This window comes from Cryptotermes secundus, unplaced genomic scaffold (genome assembly GCF_002891405.2).
Source record: "Cryptotermes secundus unplaced genomic scaffold, Csec_1.0 scaffold1551, whole genome shotgun sequence".
Taxonomy (NCBI): domain Eukaryota; kingdom Metazoa; phylum Arthropoda; class Insecta; order Blattodea; family Kalotermitidae; genus Cryptotermes; species Cryptotermes secundus.
The window spans coordinates 316,504-326,953 of NW_019739253.1; positions in this window are offsets into that span (position 1 = coordinate 316,504).

Consider the following 10,450-nt stretch of genomic DNA (forward strand, 5'->3'; position numbering starts at 1 on the left):
GCTGCTGGTGCGCGTTTAAATGCCCGTTGGTACTCTGCCTTTAATTACATACTTGCTTATGGAGCTGAGCCCTTCTTGAGGAGAAGCCAAATCTGCAGCAACTCAAGAATTTCCCAGCATTTTATGGAACCCGAAGGTTCATTACCGTGTTCATAAGAGCCCTCCACTTGTCCATATCCTGAGCCAGATCAATCCAATCCATACCATCCCATTCTATCACTCTGAGATCCATTTTAATATTGTCCGCCCACATACGCCATGATCTTGCCAGTAGTCTCCTTCCTTCTGGCTTTCCCACCAATTATCCTATATGCATTCCTCATCTCCCCCATTCGTGCTACATGCCCTGCCCCCCTCATCCTTCTTGACTAGATCATTGTAACTAGACTTGGAGAAGAGTACAATTTACGAAGCACATTTCTGCTGGTACTTCAATAAATACAGCTCGTTCATTGAAGTATCCAGCTACTGTTTGTAAGACCACAGACTGTTCTCTGCTTTTACTTTCATTTCATCTGTACGGACTCTACTGACCATCTGCCTTCCTGTTACATTACTTGGAGTTGAACCTGATCGCGATCGCCCGCATATAGGAACGTCGAGATGCACACAGACGGGCAACACGCCATGTCCTCACAGGAGTTGCCAAGTGCATTGATGCTGATGGAGGAATTTTCGAAAATAAATTACACTAGGTAAACTGTACCAACTTTGCCACTTGAACAATAGATACAGGTATTAAAATCAGTACATAATGTCTCTTTCTTCTCTACAAATTTGTAAATGTCATTTCTTACTGGGACACTCTGTACACATATCAATATACAGGTTACAAAATTGTCATTTAAGCTCCTGCTAGCCCAGGTTCGGTGGCCTAACCATAAACTGCCTTTCCCTAGCTATAGTTATCATCTCCACTTTGGATGGTCGCTAAGGAGACAGCGATGAACAAGTGAACTTGAAGGTCCGTGGCTCTTGTCTGGGCTGGTCCTACGTCGGAATGTCTAATTAAAACGTCTGAAGGTTATCGGGCAGAGCCTCTGCTTAGCACTTGCTCCAGATTTTCTACCAAGTGGCTCCCGCGCTCAACGCCCCAGGGGTATTTATCCTTAGACCCCAGCTGAGTCAATATTTCAGGCGGTGCTAGTTCTAATGCCAGGTTTGCCTGTATGTCCACATTCCTCAGTCGGAAAGGTTTGCACGCAGTAGCAAGCTTTACGTTGACTAAACCGACCTCATTCCTACATTACAGTACGTACTATTTTCCAAGAATTTCTTCTGGATGTTATCACAACCCCAATCCCCGTTGTGCCGTAGCAGCATGACTTACAGAAATTCAGATGGAAAAGCCTTGGAATGCACGACATAGAACTTCGTCTATTTTAAGACCAACCTCACCATCAAGTTTTGCACAGTGTGTTACGGTGTGTTGTTTCTGGTTACAGATCCAGAGATCACTGATTCAGTTCCCGGCGCTACCAGATTTTATGAGAAGTAGTGGGTCTGGAACGGGGTCCTCTCCGCCTCGTGAGGATAACTGAGGAGCTATTTCAAGGAAATAGAGGCTACGGTCTAAAAAACCGAGATTAACGGCCATGGGAACCGTTGCGCTGTCCACGTGACACCCTCTATCCTCAAAGGTTGACACTAACTTTGCCGACAAGCGGCGGCCGCTCGGTCGGTATAGTTCGCTTGCGGACTACAGGCCACTTAGTTTGTTTGTGTTACGGGGTCATTAGTGAGGGTAGTTTTAGTTGTTCGGTAGTCATTGGATTTTTTTCAATCGACCTAATCCTTCCAGGCGCACTATGACCCTAGGGTCGACTCAGCCTCTAACAGAAGTGAGTACCAGAAATTAATTAAATAATTTTCCTGGGGAGTAAAGCGCGGCCGCCGAGTAAGGCTGACGACCTTACCGCCATCTTTGAGATGATTGTCTAGATAATATGGGACCCTCAACGTCTCACAACCCTATGGGCCTTCACGGCCTCTTACAGGTATAGCTTTTTACTTCATATGTAAATAGTTTTCTCGAGTTCCTGCCTTGATTCGATGTACCATGACAGATTATTTTCGTGATTATGTAAGAGCCAACCCATCCATTTTGGGATTAATTTCCGTCACCTTACTACCTGCTTCCTGTATACGAACGGTCTTTCATACGCCACTGGGACGGAGGGGTTAAAAGGACGGACGGTAGGTGTCACCACTGTGCCGTAACTACGGGGAAGTCCCTTCAGAAGCGGGATCAGGATAAGCTTGATTACGCAAGGGGAGGCAGATAAATGCGTGATTATTGTTCACTACATACACCTGATACATGGTTGCCAAATGGTCATTACGTTACTCTAGCCCAGGGATCGGTAGGCTACCATCGCACTGCACTTCCTTAGCTACAATTTATGGCATCACTTTGGACGGTAATGAAGACGACGGTGGAGAACAGAATTTCTCGAAGGTCCATGGTTCTCGGCAGGGCAAGTTTTCTGGCTACGTACTAGTTAGCTGTCGGAGGGCGAATAGGGCACAGCCTCCCCCTGTCAACTTCTCTCAAATTTTTAGCAATATAACTCCGTGTCTACAGACCTCGAGTTATTTATCGTACATTCGGCTCTGAGTCAGTATTCTATGCATTCCTAATTGTGCAGGGAAGGTCTTTCCTTTGTTGACCGGTTCACAGGCCTGCGCTTCAAGACGACCAGTGCACCGTCGGCTGCGATGCGCATACGAAATTTGCTGATGAATCAGCCTGTTGGTCGTTAACGTTTGGAATAAAGTAGTCACAATTCACAGATCACAGTAAATGATGAAAATGCTTGTTGAGGAGCAAGTGTCATCACCGTGGGAACCCCAGAAATCTATATTCTATCCCACGCGGCCACCCAGTTTGTTGTGTCGCTCAGTTGCGACATTCGAATTCTTATTATAACTCGCCGCTGCCAAAGAGTTTTGTTGTGGCACCCGACGGCCAGCATAATAATTTAGAATATCCTACCACCAGTTATTAGATAGCTCCTAATCCGCCCAGTGACGTAACTATTACGAATATCCCAATAAACATTCATCAAGTGGAAAGAAAAGTAAATATAATCAGATCAGCAAGTACTTACATACAACCCTTTTAACATATACAATATGCCATTACGCACTCTACATTAACTTCTTACAACTGACTACCCGTAATCTATTAAACCTCGCTAACTCAAACCAAGTTTTATATCCTACAATCCGTAAACCCAAGTTATCACATAACAATAGCGAACAAAATTCATACTCTAGCCTGAATTTATATCCTAACAGTAACCTAAAATTCGTAGGCTAACTATCGGTTACTGACCCACATTTCATCTCTTAACACAAATAAACCATATTTTCTAGCATAACACTCAATCAAAGAGTCGAAGTTGGTATTTCTCAACACGCAACTAATTAATCGAATGTTACGTCCTAACAGTCAATCAATGGATTAAGTTCATACTCTACAAACAATAAACCAAACTTCGTATCCCAACAGTGAATCATTTAACGAACTTTAAATTTTAAACCAAGAATTAACAAACCAAATGTTACATCTTAATCTTAATTACTAAATCAGATTCTTGTACCGTAACCGTCACTCAACAAGTAAAAAATTACTCTTTAACAGTCCATGAACCAAAGTATATACGCTAAGATTATTTAACCAATTTTATCCTAACAGTCCATTAACAAACCAAAATTCATACCCTAATCATTGAACCAGAAATTACATATTAACAAACATCAGTGATCCTACCAAATGCAATTTCGCTCTACGACACGACTGCTCTGAGCGGCTACTAAGTGAGGGTGCTAGCGGCTTCNTCACGTGACCAGATGAGTCGCAGAATGAAGATGGCCGCCACACGACTGCTCTGAGCGGCTACTAAGTGAGGGTGCTAGCGGCTTCTCCCGTCTGAGCCCCGACAATTATTTCACTATTTTCGCAAGTGGCAAAAATTCTCTTCAATCAAAATCCTAAAATAAGCAGATTCCTTCTGGCCGCTAACTCGTCGAGCGAAAGAGAGATTTGTTTCTGTGTCGTTGACCCGATTTGTCAACGTTTTCTATAAACCGTAAAGTGAAGCCGGATGTCTGAGGAAAGTGCTACGTGTAAAGGCGATCTCAACTCTGCATTCTGGCTAGCCAACCTGTGGTTCATCTAAGGTATTCCAATTTACAAGACTGATAATAAATGTCTATTAAATTAAACACGATATAGACGCCTCGTTAAATAAAATCATACCCCTCCATCTCTAGGGCACAACATTGCTCCTTCGTTAAATGGAAGTCTCAAATTCATGAAGTTGGGCTTCCAATGAATTGTCTTATTACGGTACTTATTAATTCCATTACACTTCACATTCACCACTACAATCGCCTTGAAAACATAGTATAAATAATAAAACCAAGTTGCAAACATATAGACATACACATGCAGTTAACTACTGCAACACAACATGAAAATACACAAATACGCATGATATGGGGAAAAATTACAAATTTAAACAGTGGTAAGGTCTATGAATGAGTCCTTTCTTTTCACTGTGAACTTGTAATTGTTCAGTAAGTTCACTCGTTTATCTTCATAATGATTCTGGTCTATGCGTCTAGTCTTTGCCTGTTGCTCTGTCACTTCTGCACCTGGAATTTTCAGGGCTGAGCGAAGTGTATTCATTCAGCGACATGGTGTTTTAGTTTCATAGCTCCACATATTTCTGTTGGTAGCGTGTCCGGTTTTCTAGTGGCTGTGGCTCTTGTAACACTTGGGGATTCGCTATTGCCTACGTCTATTGGCACTATCTACAATCTACTCGTTTAGAGTTACTTAAGTTACATTATTGCATACTTATCTAGCTTCAGGCCGGTGCGCTGTTAGCATCTCTGGCCGTCAGCAATACCACGTGGATTTACTTACTTCGGATGCAGAAGAGTGCGATGACGTAGACATGGTACGGTCTGTCCTACGGCCATCTTGTTGAGCTTCACGGACTGCGGTGCTCTATTTTCTGGTGTCGGTAGACTATCGGGCAGAGCTTATACTAGAAACTGGAAAAATGTTTTTATATTCCACTGGCCATGGTCACCGACTTAAGAACTATATAAAGCGGCCTCCGTAGTCTAGAGGTAACGTTCCCACCTCATGACTCGTAGTACGCGGATTCAAATACCCGACGGAATTTTTAAGGGCGGAAAAATTCAGGGAACAAGTCCTCCGGGAGGGACTTTAAGCCGTGGGTCCCGTGTCGTAGCTTTACGGCACGTAAAAGAACCTCATGTCTCCAAAGGAGGCCACTGAGCAAAATTGCGGACGTTTCCCGCCCAACAGTAGTCTCTAATACCTCTGGTAGATGGGGGAAGCATTATAGATACCACTCAGCCAGTAGAGGCCGATCTCGCTGGTTGGGTGGGACTGATGGTAAGCACCAGTACCGGTAGGATATAGAGACCGGTAGAATATCATAGAGGGAAGCACAATGGACCAAGACAGGTCTAAGTGCATGGGGAAACCCACCCTCTCAAATAACTAACTAACTAACTAACTAACTAACTAAGAACTATATAATGGAAGAATTAGGTGAATCAGCGTTCATAAGTTACAGGACTTCTTCTCTTCCGGGCATTCCTATATCAAAATATGTGCTTTTATAATTCTAATGTTCTACAGTTATTGCCCTAAGGGCATAAACCCCAGAAATTTGGAAGTACAAGAACGATACTGAGAGAGAAGCAGATAAAGACAATAGAATTAATTGTATCAAATATTTTTAATTTACCTGTGAAATTAACGGTGCAAGACATTGTAAAGAATTACTAATCATAAGTAGGAAAATACTGACTTGTGAATATTTGTAGATGTTTTAAAATTGAACAAATTAATTTGGTGAAGAGAAAATAAAATAAAATTGTAAAACACAAGGAACTGCATTGTATACAACGACAAAGAAACTGTTACAATAAATATTAATACCAAAAAATGTCTCTGGATTCTCTGTTTTAAAATGTAATAAAACACGACTGCCAGACCTGTCAGACAGTAAAATGTGGTCATGGGTTCCATGGTACACGGAACCAAGTATCACTGTGCTGACGAGGCTAGCAATAATTCAGCAGTCAGTCAGAGATGTATCCATTTTTATGGGGCAGCTATTCACGCCACTCCGATGTCTATGTGTAAATTTCTGAAAACTTCAGTTTTGAGTTCCAACTGTGTCTTCATGGCGCGACCCTTTTCTTGTCTATTACATTCGCAGGTTTAAATAAATTACACAAAAGCCTCTCTTTCTCCAAGTAAGTTAAATTATTAGTACTAATACAAAGCCTGCAGATATTACTACACGCTTAATTATTTGTCCGGAACAGATTTTTGTTTTTATGGTTGTTCTGTGCCAAGAGACAGTCACTGAACGCCAGATTACATGTTATGTTAAATTTACATAATACACTTTGAATATTTTTCCGACTTGTTTTTAATGCTGTTTGTGGTATTTATCTGGGTTACGTTCGAAATGAAGGAATGGTGGACAGCAGCGTGCAATTAAGGCCAGACTATCATACGCAGTCTCTTGGCAACATTCCAGACTCAGTCAGCTCCTCCCCACAGCTATATTTTTGGGGTGGAGGCCGCAGATTTTCTTTAGGTTTGATGCTTCTGCGGTGCACGTCCCGAGGACTCAGAGTTACATCAAGGCAGTTAGAAAGTCAGTAAGAATTCACTGTGTAAAATATACACAATATCTCCTTACCTATCGGTTACATTAAATAAGCGACCTTTATACGTGTCACCTCATATCCCAATAAGAGCTTGGTATTTTATTCAAAAGATATACGTGTATTTAGGCATGTGTGTTTTGTATGATTCTCAGCCACTATTTCCTTAATATCATTAAACGATTAAACTTTGAATGGAGAGGCAATGTAGGTTCTTGAGGTAGGAACTAAGCTTCTATATTGTGACATGACGCCTGAAATCCGGAATAATGGAGCCAGAGCAGACTTCCATTGCTAGGCAGAGGCTGGGTAAACACATTCCCGCGGAAACGAATACCCAGGCGACAATAGAAGACCTGCCGTTTCTATACAACGGTGAGGTAAGTGCGCATCTATAACAATAGAGGAATTGTTGGGATGACAATGGAGAGACCGTTTCCTGTTAGATCCAGCCCTAGGCTGAGCAACGAAGATTACAGGCCAGCGAGAAACCCGTGATGAGATAGGTTCGAATACATCTATCATAGCCCTAGGAGTCGTAGCAGACAGTGTCTGTGGGTATAAATGGACCATCCTGTTCCTGGGGGATATAAATACAGGACCCTGGCCCTCCAGGTTTGGAGAGTCTCGAATCTGAGACAGTAAAATGTGGTCATGAATCACTGGGGCCTTGGACCCGTGAACGACTGCGCTGCCGAGGACCAACACAAATTTTAAACGACAGAGAGGATGTTACGTAAAGACACGCTCTGCAACCATTGGAACCGTCCCTTCCCCTTCTTCTCTTAATATACTTATTATCAGAGCCGTGAAGTAGGGAGAAGCAGCCCATCGTCGCTCGCTCTGTTGCTATGTTCGCAAGCTCCCCAAGATATTCGTGGGGTATCCAAGCTATATGGAGAAGCTACAGTGATACGTCGGCCTTTCAGATAACAATAACAAAGTTTAATAACAAAATAACAGAATTACACAAAATATACAACATACATAATCATGGCAGAACAAGGGTACAACAATCCAAATTCATGATTGTGGAGCAATCACCCGTCGCCACAGTCGCGACAAAGAAATAGCTAACTCGCTCCAGTTTCACTGACTTCCTTAGGGGTTATACAGGTTACCCCCCAAACAAACACAAATAATAATAATAAAAATAAATAAGAAAAGAAATACGCACATCGCAACCATTCTAACCAACGGCTTGCGATTGCGGGCACCCTTTACCTTACCAGCCAGCCAGATATACCGAACGCAATTAGAGGTACCAGGCCGAAACAGAATTTCCAGTAGCAATCCCCGTTAGCTGGTAAGCGTCCACTCAGGATGGCGTCGTCTGACAGACTGCGGAGCAGGTCTCGTCCCCTTCCGAGACGACGGAAGAGGGATAGAAGGTCACGTGATACGCAGACATGACAAGGATAATACGTCAACATATGGGGGTGAAGATGGAACCTGGGAATGGCGACGTCATGACGTCACGCACCAGAGCAAGCTGACCTTCAGCACGGCTCAAGACGCTCAAGACTATAACCGTAAGTGTTCAGTTGAAAAACATACTGGTCAGGGGTGGGTCTGAAGGATCTTGGTGCCAAGACGGACTGATTGATAGTGAACCGCCAGTCATAAACTCTGCTGTGTTCTTCGCTGCTAGAATTAGAAATGAGACAGTGCNAGACCGCCAGTCATAAAGTACGTAACTCTGCTGTGTTCTTCGCTGCTAGAATTAGAAATGAGACAGTGCCTTGAGATGGCAGTCGAAGTTGATAGAGAGAGAGGAATTAGGCTGTTCAAAGAAGACTTCATGTATGCTGCACTTAACTACTGTGTTGAAATCAGTTGCCAGGAAACAAGTAGTGAACACTGAGAACCGCAGTGTGTGTGTGTAACGGTGAACTGTAAAGTGTGTAAATCCGCGATAGCGCTGTATCACTTTTAGTTATGATCTGAGTGTTTAAAGTGGTCAATAAATCCAAACCCCGTCAATAGTCACTCCTAACTACGTGACATTATGTTACTTAACGCTATGCTTCAAAAGGATTGCCGAACTAATTAACGATGAAGAATCAAATTGTAGTTCTGTGGGCACCTTTCGCCGATTTAGGGCGAAAGGGCATAGGCCAAATTGTCTTAGAATTTTCGATAAGCTCAGTAGAAAAAATGGACATGAAGTAAGTAAAACGAGGTAGAGCGAGGAGAACCGGAGAAGGAAGTCATGAATGAAGCATGAAGAAAGCAAAAACAGAAGGAAAGAATAAATGAGACGTAGAAACAAGACATCAAGAAACATCAGAGGAAAATAAGTAATAAATAATTAAAAATGTAAAAAGAAAGAGAAGAAGGAACGATACAAGAAAAAACGAATTAGGAAAACAATAGTTTAATCTTGATAGAAAGGAAGGATCTCTTTAACGATAAAGAGAACTCATTCTGAAAGCGTGATGACGTAATTGAAACCGTTTTGCTGCTCATGGAGGCTTGTATTTACGCGGAGAGCTGATCGCCCCATACTCCACCCCAATATTCTACTGGCGCCAGAAAGAGTTGCCAAAATCTGTCAGAGCACTCAAAATATGGACCTAAACTTGAATTAATTCCTTAATTAAAACAAACTTTGTAATAAATTAAAGTGAATTAAACGCACCTATATTCATAGCTTCTTAAATTAATTGCTGAATTGAAAGTTTAATATAGTTTCTAAAAAGCTGGAATATAACTTACATAAAATTTGATTTCGGACTGTACGTAAAATTACATCCAAGCGAACCATGTTAAACACACCAGACGACGCGACAAAAATAGTAGTACATATAACATAACACATTTTATAAAAATCAGTTTGCTCTTTTGATGCTGTTACTAGACGGAAGAAGTGCAGAAGTAAATGAGTCATGTACGTTGTTTTTTTTAATATTTCTTCCTCGAAACTCGCTTTAGAAATTCTGCAAATTTCTTACTTCCATTTTGATATAAATCTTTCTCAAATAAAGTCTGTTCATTCCACAAGGTATACACTGGTCGGGAAATGTCATTTGGCACTTGAGTAACGAAGGTAAGGTTGCTATTGTTTTATTATTAAGTAAGGAAGCATATCTTACTTATGTAAAATCATGTATTACTCATGAATATTTTGTTGTATAAGGAAATGGAAGAATTTTCATTTCATGCATCCTGTTGTGTTACAATATACAACCTCTTTATTACAACCGTCTCAACACAACAAATATCAAGATCAGTGCCTAGTTTCGGCTCTGCTACATGTTTCGACTATCAGTAGCCATCATCAGGCAAATACATGGTTAACATATATACACCACTGAACTGCAGTACTAGTAAAATTGGATACAATACTATTAATTATATAAATAAATATTTGACGTAAAAATACAATAAATTATATTATATAAAACAGAAGTTATATTATAAAACAAGAAGAAAATTCTATGATTGTAATGTAAAGGAGTCGATGTTTACATTCCATACAGAACGGACAATACTTTGCAAGATGAGGTACCGACTAAATAATTAACATTAATATTACTACATCTACATCACGAGCCTCCTATACAATTTTTATATACCCAAAATATAGAATATTCCAATTTGCCCGCGGGAACGCAACAAATTACAAAACCAACAACTGACTCGATGATGTAAAACATCACTCAAAGAATTTTATTCTTGTTTTATACTGTGACATGTTGACCCCTACCTCCCCAGCTGC